Source organism: Triturus cristatus, chromosome 4_2, assembly GCF_964204655.1.
Source record: "Triturus cristatus chromosome 4_2, aTriCri1.1, whole genome shotgun sequence".
NCBI classification, from domain to species: Eukaryota; Metazoa; Chordata; class Amphibia; order Caudata; family Salamandridae; genus Triturus; species Triturus cristatus.
In genome coordinates this window covers 48,342,063-48,355,914 of record NC_140586.1, presented here as the reverse complement: position 1 = coordinate 48,355,914, position 13,852 = coordinate 48,342,063, and the positions used below count along the sequence as shown (strand labels likewise).

The 13,852-nt window shown below is 40.3% G+C and overlaps 1 protein-coding gene across 1 annotated transcript in view; it reads right to left on the bottom strand.

Moving 5' to 3' along the window:
- Positions 1-13,852, bottom strand: part of LOC146832932 (uncharacterized) — an 84,443-nt gene that overhangs the window by 22,834 nt on the left and 47,757 nt on the right. The window lies entirely within an intron of this gene.

Sequence of the window (13,852 nt, the reverse complement as noted above, 5' to 3'; positions counted from 1 at the left end):
AGAAATGATCTCAGTTTGGAAAATGGGGTGTTGTACAGGATTGGTAAAGCTATAGCCCCCATCACGCTCAGAAACAAAATCCTCAACTTGTGCCACATAGGTCACCTTGGTATCTCAAAAATCAAGCAGAGAGTCAGAACCAGTTATTGGTGGCCTGGTATTGACAAGCAGATCGAAATCCTGATAAGAAATTGCGTGGACTGCAATGATTCTGACAAGACCCTTAAAACCTCCAGGGTTCCACTTTCTCCCCTCAAACCCCCTACAATGGCATGGGAGAGGATTGGTTTGGACATTGCCGGACCCATTGAAGGATACGATGGAGTGATCAAGTACATTCTGGTAGCCCTGGATCATTTCTCTAAGTGGCCTGAAATAGAAATAGTTTCAGGAATAGACAGCTCTATGGTCATTTCATTTCTGGACAGGCTATTCTTGAGTGAGGGGTTACCCAAATACTTGCTCACTGACAATGGTCCCCAATTCTCCTCCGAGGCATTCAAGTCATTCCTAGAGAGGAATTGCATCACCCACCACACCACCTCGTTCTACCATCCTGAAGGTAATGGCCACATCGAACTTTTTAATTGAGTCTTGAAAGGGCATATACAATTGTCAAGGAATGCCAACCTCAACTGGGAGGAAGAATTGTTCAAACTTATCTGGGCATTCAGGATCTCCCCTTGTGCCAGCACCAGGGTAGCACCTTTTGTCCTCATGAGGAGCAGACAACCCCTGAGCAAAGACCTGGGTTGGATGCCCGCATCCAAACAGTTGGAATGGTCGCCAAACACCATCAGAAATAACATAGTGAAGGCGCAAAAATGCTATAAAGATTGGTATGACTCAAAACATGGAGTAAAAGAACATTCCTTGAGTATCGGCGATCTAGTCAAAGTTCGCCTTGAAAGGAAAGTCAGGAAAGGAGAAAGCAGATTCACCGCTCCTCTCCACATCCGCAAACTTTACAACAACGCTGCCAGACTCAGTGATGGCAAGGTCTGGCACATGAACAGGTTGGCCAGATATCATCTAGCAGCTAAAGGATCGAGTCAATTTCAGCTTAATAGAACCAGCAACCAGCAAAGACTTGTGGGTTGATTACGACGAAAATGGAAAGGACCACAGTTCCATGCTCCGTGACAAAAGGGTGAGCCCTAGAAGTGAGAATGTGCAAGTTCACCCACCTATCACTGACTCCACAGATTGTCAGACATCAGACCAGTTCGTTGATGTCAGTCCTCGCGCTCCAGTGCTAAATCAGAGCTGCGATGGTGATTCACATTCTGACTCTGAAGTCACATCTGACGGTCAAGGTTTCAGTGGTAGGCTTGGTAGAACCTGTAACGATCCCCATTCCGACACTGAAGTTGTGTCTGACCCTCACAGGATTAAGAGAAGGTTTGGCAGAACCATCAACAAACCTAAACGCTATGACGATTTTGTTTGTGAATAGTCGATTATAGTTAAACATTCAAGAACGGAAGATGTGTTGTAATGTATTATTGCAGTTAAACATTCAAGAGAGAAAGATGTGTTGTAATGCATTATTGTACTATGCACAAGCTGTACGCAGCGCATGACAGCTGATGCCCACGAGCTCTCCTGCGCGAGAGCACCCTTGTTCTCCTCCCCTTGCTCCAGCGTGGAGTTTCCTATCCTCCCTTTGTCAAAGACCAGATATCTTACTAACGCTTTCACTCAATACATTAATTGGTGGGGCCCATAACACCAACACACACACACACACACACACACACACTCATTTGGTCTGCTCTTACTGGAGAGATAGATGTTCCAAACGCTGGCGTGAAAAGAATATCTTTTAGTCTAATAAAATTCTATTTACATAAACATACACTGAATATCCTCAATCCAGCACATCTTAATCCTGAAACTCTAGATATCCCTTCCACTTTGCTGATGGATCAATTTAGTTGAATTTGGAAAAGTGATTCTAATCGTTTTCATTTATATTCAGACGATAATAAATAACCCAACACATTTGCTTGTTAATCAATAAAAGTTTATCTAATAAATGAAAAAATTTCTTTAGTAGTAATTTTAATCAATCCACAGAACATCATAGTTACCTAATCTGGCTATTAGTAGTCCTCTTAAGTCAATTGATGCGTCATGCAACACGCTACAGTCCCAAAGATTGGTATGGACCATAAACGTGTCTGCGTCGATCAGTGCCCATCAGTATAAGTGTCCTCAGTTCGTCAGGAAAATGGGCGGCAATCTAATCTGTCAAAGATTTGGGAAACAGCTGTCCTACAGTGTCACCGTCCTCTCCGTCAGCATAACGTCAGGAAAAAGAAAATCAGCGAAAAGCTACCAACTCACTAACCTACCTTCTTTTATAATTAAATTATTGACAAAATGTAGCAAAAGTCAGTTTTAGGCACTTCTGATTGGATGGTTAAAATCGTCCGTTTCGGTTTCCCAAAGTCTATGATGTCACACTGTCAGACATGATCCATCCGGTTTTATAAAGATTGCCCATTGTTAAAGCTCTTGGCAGTAGTCCAGTCACGACCTTGTCAGTGGAACAAGCTGTGTGGGTCATCTTGAGGCCACTTGTTCAGGAGCCTGGAGCATGCGCACTTAGTCGGAAACCTCGTGGAATGGTAGCTGTTGCGTCGTGTCCGAGGATTGGCCATTTTATTATGGGCCAAATTGGTCAACTTAAGCAAAACAAACTCCAAAAGTAATGAAAACATGGAAATAACGAATAAAATGTTTAACCCTCACTAATTCCCGTATGTGTGTGTAATTATCTAGCATATTGGCGACATTTAAAGCGTTTATACTCACCCAATGATGTTCCTCCTTTAAATCCCCATCCACCCATGATTCGGTATGTATCATGGCACTCACTGTTACCTACAAAGTAATTGTCATATGCAGTCTTATTCCTCCTAATACACAAATTTCCTTTCTGAGGCCAATCTAAAGCCATAGTTGGACTAGCTTTTCCCTCCAAGTGTTTTTCCATATCTACATCCCAAACTGTCTTTTCTGTCTTTCCTTCATAGACCTTCCTTTGCATTTTCAGTCTTCTTTCTTCAACCATATCTAAAAAAGTCCTTTCTTCTTTCTTTAAACTGCAAGTCAAATTATTTCTATATATATATTCTAATGTTAATTCTTTAGTTTCTAAGAAAAATTCACCTAATACCTTTGCAGGTCTTACCCTATTTAGTTTGTTAATTGACGGTACTTGTGAAAATATGTTATCTATATCTGAAAAATAATATTCTAACTTCCCTGTTCGATAAAATAAACTAGCTATTACACTACATGTTATTCCATAAGTCACAGGAAGGTGGTGATAAGTCACTCCGTCCATTGTCTTTACATATTCATACAGTAATTTCGAAAATACATTGTTAGAATAATCAGTTATTGACCTGTCTTTATGCATATAAAATGTATCTATTCTAGTGTGATCTATCTTTCGAGTCTGCTCTATATTAGTCTTGTTTTCACTATGTTCTCCTATTGTGTCAAAGCTAACCTTAAATGTAATCATCAACGCTAATATACTCCATAGAAGCATTAGTAATCCTGTACAACAACACGTTTTACACCATCGTCTCAAAAATATACATCTACTTTTTCTACTATCTGTGTCAGCCATTTTCATGAAATGAACAGTGACTTTTGACTTAGCCTCTTCTACTTCACAACTAGTTTATCTAACCCAAGGCTCTAAGCACCTACTTGGTTCTACCAGTTTTTATCTTTTTCCTTATTTATTTTCTTTCCATCAGCAGCATTCTCGTCCTATTCAGTTTGGCATCTCATCATTCGTCACCTTCCTTTCGTTGTCTAGATATAGGATTTCCTGAACATCCGTCTCTTCTCCAATATCGGATAAGAAAACTCTCAGGATTTCCGATTCTTCGTCTTCCTCAACCACTTCTGGTATAGTCACCTCTGGATTTTCTTGGCTATCTGCCTCTTCTTTAATTTCAGGCAGGGCTACATATGTCCATTCTGGCGACTTATACTTCTGGTTAGGCATCCTCGTTCTTTTGCTTTCCTCAATTACAACTGTTTCTTCGTCTTTTGATTTTTCTTGACTCGTTATTTCATTCACCTATTCAGCTCTTGGCGATTTTACTCTAGTCAGTCGGTATCTCAACTTCTTTATCTTATTCGGCCAAACTTCATCTTTTGCTGATTTTTTCAGTTTATTTCCTTTATCATTCCTTTCAGTCCTCCAAGCTCTCTTTCTTAAGACTCTACCTTCTGGTATTTCGTCTTCACTTTCTTCAGACTCTCTTTCAACTTGCTTTTTCCTTACAACCTCTTTTCTTTCTTTTGCTTCTTTCGTTTTCCCTACTTCTGTCCCTCCTCGGGTTTCTTGCGCACAATCTTCCTGCTGGCTATTTGTCCCTTTCTCTAACTGGATGTTGGAATTCCCTACACCTCCTCGGGGGTCTTCCGCAATAATCTTTCCCTCTCTCTCTGTATCTGGCACCTGTCCATCTAATTTTGTTACTTCAGGTGGAATTTCTCTCAATTTTTCATCTGGAATTTCTCTATCAACAGTTTCTTTAATTGTCTTTTTCTTTTCTCGAATGTGAAGTTGCTTGTTCAGTCTCTGAGTCTGAGCTGGTATCAGAAATTTGCAATCTTCTTTTCAAGGAAACACTTCTCGGGACAACTGTTTGACCTATCTCCAATTCCCCCCTTTCAGGGTTTTCTTTTGTTCTTGTCTCTTCTACGTCTGATTCAGTACTTGATACTGTCTCATCAAAATATTCCTTTTCTGTGTTATCCACTGGATTTGGGATTCTCAACGTGTGACTTGCATGAATCCAGTTTTTGATTCCAGCAAACTTTACAGCTGTAGTTGTAGTCAAAATCACTTGTCGCAGTTTTCCCCACCTTGGAACCAAACAGTTTCTTCTTCTGTGTACTTTAATTCTTACCCAGTCCCCTGGGCTCAGGTCATGAGCTTGCTTCCTTTCAAGGGTGGTGGCATCCGCTCCAACCTGATGAAACACAGAATGAACTGCGTCAACCAGGCTTTTACAGTAATCCAACACCATGTCATCAGTTATAGGCAACAGCTTGTTGACTGGTATGAACACGTGGCTCTTCACATGATAATTTCATGGGGACTCAGCCCTGTGGTTCTGTCTGGAATTGATCTAATTGTCATGAGTACTAGAGGCAAGACATCAGGCCATTTCATACCTGTGGCTAAACACATTTTCCCTATCCTGTTTTTGATAGTACCATTCATTTGTTCCACCACACCAGAAGCTTCTGGGCGATAGGCACAATGTAGTTTTTGCTGTACACCTAATGCTTGACAAATCAGTTTTATGATCTGATTCAATTGTTACTGGGCTCCCGAATCTAGGAATAAATTCCCACAAAAGCAATGTTACCACTGTGATTCCATCATTTCTTCTCGTTGGGTAAGCTTCTACCCATCTTGAAAACAAACAGACCATAACTAGAACATACCTCAACCTGTTACAAGGAGGCATTTCAATAAAGTCTACTTGCATTCTGGTAAAAGGTCCTCCTTCTCGACCTATTGTTCCTAGACTCACCACTGTCTTTCTTCCTGGGTTATATTGCTGACATATGAGACATCTCTGACATAGACTTTCTGCTACAAGTCTAAATTTTGCATTGTACCAGGTCTGTTTAAACAACCTTATCATAGCATCTCTCCCTATGTGTTCCTGTCCATGATACATCCGTGCCATGGCAGACTTCATGCTATCAGGCATAACTGGTCTTTCATCCCGATAGACCCATACATGATCCTTCTCTCTTGGTGCACATCCTGCTTTTACCCACCGATTCATTTCCTCATCTCCTGCTTCTTCCTGCACTTGTCTCACTTCCTCCCAGGTACCCACAATGTTAGTAAACAGTAAGGAGCAAGAAGTCACTTCCTTTTCCTTTCCCCTATTGATTGAATTCTGATTTTGTGCACAGTATTGAGCCATATCGTTAGCGTATTTATTGCCTACGGTGATGTAATCGCCAGACTGATTATGTGCAGCACACTTCACAACAGCCAATTGCTTAGGCAGCTGTATCGCCTCGAGCAATTTTCCAACCACTTCAGCATTCTTAATGGGCGTTCCACTTGATGTCAGAAATCCTCTCTGTAGCCATATTTGGCCAAAGTCGTGCACCACACCAAAACCATACTGGCTGTCAGTGATCACAGTCACTCTCACACCTTTCCCAATCTTACATGCTCTAGTCAAAGCAACAGTTCAGCTACTTGGGCTGATTTTACTCCTTTCAGATAGGATGCTTCCATTACTGCTGCAACCGTGCATACTGCATATGCTGCACTCAACATTCCATCATCTGTTCTCAAACAAGAACCATCTACAAACATCACAAAATCACTTTCTGACAATGCTACATCTTTTATATCTGGACGTGGTTTGGTACAGAAATCTAGTACATCCAGCCAATCATGATCTGCTTCATCTCTGAGTTCTACTTTCTCGGCATCAGGCAATAATGTTTAAGGATTCACATTCAAGCACCTTTCGAGGCTCACATTCGTTGCACCTAATATGACTTTCACATATTTAGTCAGCCGACTATGTGTCATGTATTGAGTGCGACTCCTTGTAAAAAGATTGCCACATCATGAGGTACAAACACTTTCACAGGATATCCCATCACAATCCCTTCACTTTGTTCCAGGCTTCGACAGGTAGCAGCTACTGCTTTCAAGCACCCAGGTAAAGCTACAGCTACTGGGTCCAATATTGATGAAAAATATGCAATTGGCCTTCTTAGTTTTCCGTGTTTCTGAATTAATACAGAAAGTGCACATCCATTCCTCTCACTGCAATACAACTCAAACTCCTTCTCATAGTCCGGCATTCCCAATGCTGGCGCTTCACACAAACTAACTCTCAATTGTTTGAAAGCTGCCAATTCTTCTTTGCTCAAATCAATGGGATCTCTCACATCACTTTTTGTCAAACGTACCAATGGTTTTGCTATTAGGGAAAAATTACTTATCCATTGACGACAATATCCAACCATTCCAAAAAACATCCTTACCTCTCTTTGTGTCATAGGGGCTCTCATTCCTTTTATTATCCTGATTCTGTCTATTGTTATTTTCCTCAGACCTTTTTCGAGGTTATGGCCTAAGTAATGTACTTCTTTCTTACAAAATTGTAATTTTGATGGTGACTCCTTAAGTCCTTCATCAGCCAGATGATTCAACAATGTTATAGTGTCCGTTACACAGGCCTCGCGAGTCTTCGACGCCACAAGTAGGTCGTCGATATATTGTACTAACACTGAATTCTCGGGCATCTCTAGGCTTTCTAAAGATTTCTTCAGTATCTGATTAAAGATTGAGGGGCTTTCTGTATACCCCTGTGGAATTCGGCACCATGCCAAAATACGCTCGCCAAAACTAAACGCAAAAATCTGCTGGCTGTCATGGTGCAATGGAATGGAAAAGAAAGCATGGCATAAATCAGTTACTGTATACCATTCTGCTTCATGGGGAATCTGATACAGAATCACAGATGGATTTGGTACAATGGGACAACATGGCACAACAATTTTGTTTATTTTTCTCAAATCCTGTACTATCCTGAACTTTCCATTTGGTTTTTTCAGTCCCATAATTGGGGAATTACATGGACTACTCATTTCCCTTAAAATACCTTGTTTTATCATTTTCTCAATTATAGGGGTAACTCCTTCAATTATCTCAGGTGTCAATTTATATTGTGGAATATTCGGATAATTTATTCCCTCTTTTACTGTTATTTTTACTGGGTCTACATTTCTCATTAGTCCCACATCTTCTCCCGAGAAGTCCCAAACTTCTGCCTTTACAGTTTGTTTCAATTCTTTTGCTAGGTCATCAGGGTTAAATACAGCATAGGCTTCAGTAACCTCAGTTTCTCTGTTTGCTATGGTCATCTTATACAACACATCTTCATCAGGGGTCTCAAATGCTATACCATAAGAAGTACAGAATATAGTGCAATTCATTTTTCACAAATCCCTTCCTAACAAATTCACAGGACTGGTATCGCACACAACAAAGAAAATTTCCCTATGCTAACCTTTACAGGTTCTGTCATATAAGTTTTAATCAGTCTGTTGGATACACCAACTACTTGGATCGTTTCATCCAAGAGAGGAAGATTTTTAACATCAGCTGACCTAACAGATGATCTAGTAGCACCAGTATCTACCAGGAAAGTAACATTTTCATTATTTATCTTTCCATCCACAAATGGCCTGTCTGGTCTACTTCTAGAGTTGCGCCAAGTACGCACTCTTCTCCCTCCCTTCGGCACTGTCAATAACCTTCTTCCGAATCGCTTGCATCGCGTTGTAGCCAATACTGCGAAACAGCGTTAGCGCGCGGCAGCTTATTTACCTGTTCTTCGTTGTAGAATCCTGTTTCACTACTATATTTCTGGGAGTTTTTGCTCTGTGGAAAAGGCGGTTTTGGCACCTGATTCTGTTGGGTTACAACCTGCTGCTGTCGCTGCGGTTGACCACTCACCTCATTGTGCACCTGTGGATTCAATTATGTATTTTCATTGTTAGTACAAGGGGGAAATTTACACTCGGATTTCCAATGCCCTATCCTACCGCAATTATGACATGGGAATTTCTTTTTGGCTTCCTCTATGTTAAAATTTCCCTTACCTTTCCCAGGAATTAACTTTTTTGGACCTATATTATTCGCTTGTTCCACTAACTGGGCTTCCTGTCTCTCTGCCACTTTTACTTGTGCCCACATTGCTTTTTCTTTTAACTTTCGTTGTTTGGCCTCAATCTCATCACTGAAATATTTTGCATGTCTCAATACTTCATCTATTTTCTTGTTTTGCCAATCTACGGTATGTTGTTTGATCATCTCACTAATTTCTGGACGTAGACCATATACAAATCTATATACAAAATGACTCAAGTCCATTTCGCTCAAATTTTCATCACCACTAAATTGTTTAAAGGCCAAAATCAACCTCTCATAGTAGGCATGTACCGACTCCTTACTTTCCTGATGAGTTCTGTCAATCTTTACACAATCTGTTTCTTTAGGCGGTACTTTGTTTTTCAAAAAGACAATGACCTGCTCGTATTTCTTCATTACCTCGGGGTCTGGGGCTCCTGTCTTTGGATCCCTAGGGTATTCTTGTGTAGGCCAATTTATCATAAGTTTGCATCATGTCCATAAATCTGCTGGTACTATTATGTCAAACAGGCTGTTTAGATCAATCCATAATACTTTGGACAATTTTACAAATCTATCTACCTGCCTATACCACTCGACGGGTTTTTCACGTAGTCAAGGGAAATCATTGGTGAATGACAAAATATCTTGTCTAGTCCATGGGACATGTACATATCCTCCTCCTGAAATTTCTCTCATAGGGCATTCTGTTACTACCTTCTCCTTTTCTCTAACAGGGAAAGCTGCAAAAGTTTTATCTGAGGCATCATCTCGTTTTCGATACCATCTGCTTCTCCATTTGTCCACATCTCCCCATTTTCTCAGCAGGATAATTATTTCCTTAATCTGACTCATTCGTCCTGTGGTATTCATATTTTCAATGTCCTTTTCAGTGAAATCTATTCTATATGGTTTCTGTAGGGCTTTTACCTTTTCAATGTCTATACCCATATCATTTGCTACTTCTTCTAATCTTTCATGGAGACTTTTTGCTCTCCAAGTTATGCTTTTACACAGAAACAGCAACTCCTCATCCTGGTAAGTTTTTACCTTCTCTGTGGGAATAGTTCCTACTATTAACTCTTCTAATACCATTCTTAGTTTGGCTACATGTATGGATTGTGATTCTTTGTCTTTTCTCTGCAGACTTCTCAACCATTCACTCAGTTCTTCTGAAGATGGGCCTACTGGTTTCTCTACATTAGTTTGTTCTAAGTTCCTTTGGTTTTCAAATACTGATTCCATCTTCACAGTAGGGCTTTCTGCTACTTTTGGGCCTAGAAATGGGTTATTTGAGGCATGTGGCTCCATCGTACCCATTGTCTGTCTCCATTGATTCTCATTTGAGCTCTGTCTTGATTTTTCAATTTGTTTATTACTGTTATAAGGGACCATTAAACAATGTTCACTATCCTTCTGTTTGTCAAAAATAGGCATTACAGGGCCTATAGTCACCGGAACAGTTACAGCTTGTAAATTTTTAGTTAATTCTCTTATCTTTTCAGTTAATTCTAAGGTTGGTTTTGCTAATTCTGCTGAATTTTCACTACTCATTTTATCACCTGATTTCTTTTCTATTTCTCCCATTATTTTACTTTCCCTTTATTCTTGAGGTACTTGTTCTGTCTTAATAACTCGCAACGTTTCTCTCATTGGGGCACTTGGTGTCAACATTTCAGATTCTGGTTGATACGGAGGTGGATTTTTATAAAACATATCATCAAGAACATCATCCTCTAGTTTGTTCACCCATACCCCTTTGGTTCTAAATTATGTCTTTTTTCTGTACATTTTTTTCCTCCAACTCCTTCAACCATTCTTACAGGAAACAACCCATTGGTCATACTCACACTCCGCCACCTTCTCATTTTCTCATCAGGAGTATCATGCCCATATCTGCCAAACATGTATTTATACCTTCCGCCTCTCCTCTGTCTTTCTCTGTCATGCATCTCATTTTCGCATTCTGTCGGTGCTTCAAACTGTGTTGGTCTAGGTCTTGGTTCTAGATTCATCATTCTTTCTCTTAAATTTCTCAAAACCGCTAAATTAAACAAACCATGCTTTGGAAATGCTAAAATTCCGTCACTCCTCGTATACTTTACCCAATTGTCTAACCAAATACAAGTGTGATATCCATATTTTGCAACCATAAAGGATGCAGGGGTTTTCGGTGGGGGAAGCAACTGTCCTTCCCTAGTCACAATCGGTTTGTCCTTTTTAAACCACTTCTTGATTTTTCCAAACCAGGACTTTTTCTCTTTTTCAGGTGGATCGTAATACATTATTTAGTTTTTTCGTGTATCACTAGTCTCTCCTTTACGACTATTCTGTTATTTTAACCAATCGTAGCGCGACTCACACTAACGCACCAATCCGGAGTGTCTACGTCACTCTGTAGTTCTCCACTCCTAGCGCGACTCACACTAACGCACCAATCCGGAGCGTTTACGTTACCCTGTAATTCTCCACTCCTAGCGCGACTCACACTAACGCACCAATCAGGAGTGTTTACGTTACCCTGTAATTCTCCACTCCTAGCGCGACTCACACTAACGCACCAATCAGGAGTGTTTACGTTTCTAGCTGACTGGCCAATCCCAGCGCGGTCTTTCTGACGTCAGCAGCTGCTGCTCTTACTCCGGCTTCTTCTGACCCCTCCTTTACAAAATTTTCTCGGTAAGCTCTTTTCGCTTTTTCTAACTTACAAATCTGTTAGTAACAACATAAAAACGCCACCATTGTCCGCTTCGCTAACCAAGGATAGTTAATGACCTTTCTCACAAGAATTCCGTCTTTCCCGAGAGCAGTGCTTACCTCTGCCCTACTACGGAATCGTTACTTCCGTTGATAAAGTAGCACAACCCTCTACCTTACCCTTCTAACAAGCATTAGCTAACCGTTTCTCCAGAATTAAGACACCTAGTTGGAGACCCAATGCTCCTGAGAAATAAAACCAGAGTTTCACGATTAACCCGAATGCTATTTCATTAACACACTTTCATACAGAAAATGTAGTTCATTCACACAGAATTCTGTCTTTCCCGAGAACAGCGAACAGTCTGTCCTACTACAGAATTATGACACTTGTTAATAAAGTAGCACTTCCCTCTACTTCATCCTTCTATCAAGCTTAGGGAGCACCTATTACCTTTCTAGTGATAAGCGTTATCGGAGTGCCATCTACACCCCTGGTACCTAAAACCCAAATTTCATAGGTGACCTTCGCTACCATACACTTCTTTCATATAGGAGATATCTCTAATGGCAACACACGATGATGTTACCGAATCGAACCCAGACAATGCGTCGTGCAACTTCAATTGTCACACGTTTTCCCCATATACCTACAGGGCAACAACAATTCCGTCTTTCCCGAGAGCAGCGCTTACCTCTGCCCTACTACGGAACTGTTGCAAACTTCCGACTTCGTACATCCCAGAAGTCGTGCAAACAACATAGAACTCAACATAGTGTTAATACATAAATCAATACCTATCCCACAATCAATATACAAGCAATAATCACCAAAACAATAAAAACCATCATCCTGCTACCAAGAAAAACTGCTCCAGCGTGGAGTTTCCTATCCTCCCTTTGTCACAGACAAGATATCATACTAACGCTTTCACTCAATACATTCATTGGTGGGGCCCATAACACCAACACACTCACTCATTTGGTCTGCTCTTACTGGAGAGATAGATGTTCCAAACGCTGGTGTGAAAAGAATATCTTTTAGTCTAATAAAATTCTATTTACATAAACATACACTGAATATCCTCAATCCAGCACATCTTAATCTTGAAACTCTAGATATCCCTTCCACTTTGCCGATGGATCAATTTAGTTGAATTTGGAAAAGTGATTCTAATCTTTTTCATTTATATTCAGACGATAATAAATAACCCAACACATTTGCTTGTTAATCAATAAACTTTTATCTAATAAATGCAAATTTCTTTAGTAAGAATTTTAATCAATCCACAGAACATCATAGTTACCTATTCTGGCTATTAGTAGTCCTCTTAAGTCAATCGATTCTTCATGCAACAGTCCCAAAGATTGGTATGGCCCATAAACGTATCCGCGTCGATCAATGCCCATCAGTATAAGTGTCCTCAGTTCATCAGGAAAATGGGCGGCAATCTAATCTGTCAAAGATTCGGGAAACAGCTGTCCTGCAGTGTCACTGTCAGCATAATGTCAGGAAAAAGAAAATCAGCGAAAAGCTACTAACGCACTAGTCTACCTTCTTTTATAATGAAATTAATGACAAAATGTAGCAAAAGTCAGTTTTAGGCACTTCTGATTGGATGGTTAAGATCGTCCGTTTCGGTTTCCCAAAGTCTATGATGTAACACTGTCAGACATGATCTATCCGGTTTTATAAAGATTGTCCATTGTTAAAGCTCTTGGCAGTAGTCCAGTCACAACCTTGTCAGTGGAACAGGCTGTGTGGGTCATCTTGAGGCCACTTGTTCAGGAGCCTGGAGCATGCGCACTTAGTCGGAAACCTCGTGGAATGGTAGCTGTTTCGTCGTGTCCGAGGATCGGCCATTTTATTATAGGCCAAATTGGTCAACTTAAGCAAAACAAACACAAAAAGTAATTAAAACATGGAAATAACGAATAAAATATTTAACCCTCACTAATACCCGTATGTGTAATTATCTTGCATATTGGCGACATTTAAAGCGTTTATACTCACCCAATGATGTCATCTGGTGCAACTTACAATTACATCACAAAAGCAACATATACCACGTAATATTCTAATTTTCTAGTGTTAGCATGCATACGTATATTAGTTTACAAATTATTTTAGCCATGCAAATGCAAATCCCGCGTGTAATTCGTACATTAGTAGGGTTGATTAGATAGCAAACAAACACATTAATACTTATTATAATTAATAGATTATTCTAATTAGTATGAACATGCAGAATGGGGGTAATACAAAATTTTGTTTTACCCGCTCCATCATCCTTCCCATTGGTTCCCCAACATTCCATGTTCCCAACTGTTATGCTGTCCACTGGTGTACCGCACTCTGTGTGGGGGTGTATGGAATAAACCTAAGAACCCTGCTTACGAGTTTGCTTCATTTCCACAGCCAGTCTGGCACAG